The sequence below is a fragment of the Achroia grisella genome, unplaced genomic scaffold (genome assembly GCF_030625045.1).
Source record: "Achroia grisella isolate CSIRO2021 unplaced genomic scaffold, CSIRO_AGI_Agris_v1 utg777, whole genome shotgun sequence".
In the NCBI taxonomy this organism is placed as follows: domain Eukaryota; kingdom Metazoa; phylum Arthropoda; class Insecta; order Lepidoptera; family Pyralidae; genus Achroia; species Achroia grisella.
Window position 1 is genome coordinate 1,188,155 of NW_026713017.1, and position 3,450 is coordinate 1,191,604.

Here is a 3,450-nt window from a genome sequence, read left to right on the forward strand (position 1 = left end):
AGGTTGACCTACAAGTTATTCCCCTGGAAACCATCATGATAAATTCATGGTGAATTTACAACGATGGACTAACTGACTTGGGCTCATGCTTAGGCATGGATCTTATCATCCTCCACTGGTACCGCGCCAGCATAAACTATTAGTACAGGCATGGAATAATGCACCCCATTATCATACGTAAGAAAAAGCCTATATCCTAAATGTTAGTCACAATTTCCTTTAATTCTTAACTACTTCAGCCGGCAAGCAGCTTGTTTTATAAGCTATATTTTGGTTGTAGAGTGCATATTGGTCAGTGAAGTTACTGGACATGACATCGTAGTGCTCTGGAATGGTGACGCATGAGTGGTATCGTGGAATGTGATAACGTGATGTCCATAGTGTTGTTCATGTATATAGGGGGCGGTTGCCACTTACCGTCAGGCTTTTTTGCCATATCGATTACGTAAAAATCATCTTCAATATGGCAACATATGTATGATAACATAATGTTCAAGGTGCTGTTCATGTATATTCACGACGGTTACTGTGGTAACCATCACGTGGTATGTCAGCCTGTTTGTGAATTTAATTACATAATACTACGCAGCGATAATGAATCAGATATAAATAGATGTGCGTAGGAGTCTGAGTGTTAAATATAAATAAGATTTAAATTACACGCCTCTATATAAAACTAGCTGAATCCTACGGTGCATGTTCTAGTGATTGCCTATATGCATGAACGGCACTACGAACATCATGTTATACCACGATATATCTCTGTCTCTCATACGTTGACATTAGTGAGGATGAAGAAGTCACGGCTCTTCTCCTGTAACTTTATTGCCTTATCTGACTTTTAGAAAAAAAAACATTTCCAATTCATGTGAACTGAAATGTGAAATGTGAATTCTAATTCACACAATGTTTACAATCTTTGTCATGCAAAACTCATGCGGGGTTTGTCTTTAGGCACGTAGTTTCCTTTGTTACTAAGTATGTAATATACAATGTTTTATAATGCACACATTAAATTAAATGAACAAAAAAGTATTTAAGAATGTTAATTTGTTACGTTAATTTTTTTTTATAATTTATGCAAAAGACAGAGGTTCTAATGCAGACGACTTTTTTAACCTACCTAAATCATACAAATTATGTGATTAGCTCTCTGTATATAAAATTACATTCAAATTCGTGCAGTAGTCATTCCGGCTAAAGCGTAACAAATATTCATCTATCCACACTAAATGCGTTTGTAAAATTAGTAGAATTAATTTCCTGATGAACCTGTTATAGCAAGTTATTTCAACAACGCCTACATTGTTCAAATTAGCACAATGGGAATGCAGACCAGTCAATACTGCATCTATTAAATGCTTAAAATAGACTGTGTTGCAACCATGAATTGGCAAAAACTCGGACGAGGGATAATGAAATAAATTTTAGTGTAGAGAATCACTTAGATGAATTTGTACATAATTATAATCTTCTATATATAATGTATTACTTAAACGGATTATAAAATAACATAATTCAGCTATACTTTAAGCTTTTTATGGGTACCATAAAAAATATTTAAAAAAATGCTTAATAAAAATAGGTCTCCGCTCAGCATATGCCGTGACGGGCCACAAAGCTGGTATTCTACGAATACCTTTATACTAGTGTTTCTTCAAATTTAAGTAACCTAAATTTGAAGAAACACTATTAGGAGAACGTAGTCTTTGTACAAAGTCGTTTACGAGGATATATCTGTTTACATATTTTAGTCGCTAAGTAGCTGTTTTGAAAGCTGTGTCTACATTTGAGGCGGGATATATAAGCTGCAATTTCCTTTGCAATGGCTACGTATGGAGAGTACCGCTTCACGTGCGATGGGGATGTCCATGGTCTTGTTCATGTATATAGCTGATGGCTGAGATTTACCATAATAATAATAACTATGGTCAATTCACACAGTGCCATCTAGTCCCAAAGTGAACGCGTGATATAAACTGCAAACTTCCTCTTCAATGTCAACGCAAGAGGTATAATCCATCACGTGACGATGCGATGTACTATGGGTACTAGATAACTGATACAAATAATTAAATATATTTTTTATGAATATATACATTACATAAAAAATAACCAGACCAATACAAACAATCATACTCGTGAATACAAATGTTTGCACAGTGCGAGGAATCGAATCCGTGACGATGGGAAGTAAGGCGCTGTGCTAAATCGCTAAACCACTGAGAATATGGATAAATAATTACTTTTTGCGTAACAGATTAAAAACATGGCCACTGTAGTCGAGTGAATATGGAATCTGTAGGTCATACTCTCGATCGATAGTGGCTATTTTCATCGCAGTATTATCGACAACAATTCAGTTACTGGCATACAATGTTCTGTAGTTTCTTTATATAAAACTGTTAACATATCAATCACATTTTTATACTATACAACTATACTTTATACTGTACAAGTATACGGCGTGTCTGATAGTACGGTATACTTCACCGTAGTCTATGGACCCCTGAAATATGTGTCGACGGCAGTAACCTGTGCTTATTTTCTTTTTAACTAATAGGTACATGAATTTAATATTTATAATAGTTTTTATTTTACTGCTTACAAAAAATCTTACAATGTAAATAAATTATATAAGCATGATTTGTATTTAGATTTCCAAGTTATTCTTTGAAAGTCTAGAGTCTAAACTATATCTAAACCTGAATTACAGGTGTTCAAAATTTCAATAAAATTAGACTTTTTTAAAAAAGACATTGAAAAGTAAGAAACTTTATAAAGTAGATCTTTGAAATTTACAGTTTTAACAATCCCGCACTTTTTGTTTTAAATTTATGCAAACAAATATCCCGACATTGTTATTTGTATCTGTATTCTCTACAATGCTCAAAATTATTTGTTAAAACAATAACAAACATACTGTTATGGCTGGTATCCTAGATATATAGTCAGAGGCATTATCAACTGTCGAACGCAACAGTCGACATGCTTACATTTCTCTTTGTATATTTTGAATCTAACGTAGCCAGAGGCGAGCCTAACGCCGACTCTCGTCGCCGGATTACACTTGTTTTGACATGCGTATTTCCTTCATCAGAGATAAGTCAGAAATTAATATATAATATAACTAATAAATCGACACAAAACTTCTTTTTGTTGTCTTCCAAATTTGAATACACGACCTCTTGTGCGTAATTCAGAGAAATAAATCGGTAGGCCAGAACACTTGCAAATTTCCTCACTATAATCAGTACCATAAAAACTAATTTTAACTGTATCAAATACAGCCAATCGTTGATAAATTTTGTCGTTTAATTTTCCCGCTTCCCACGAATATTGCTGTACTAAAAACTTCCTTTTCCCGAAAACATAAAAGGAAATTAAAGAGGATACCGTACTAGAGTTGGCCATTCCAATATACTTTTATATTATTGGTTTTGAATTCAA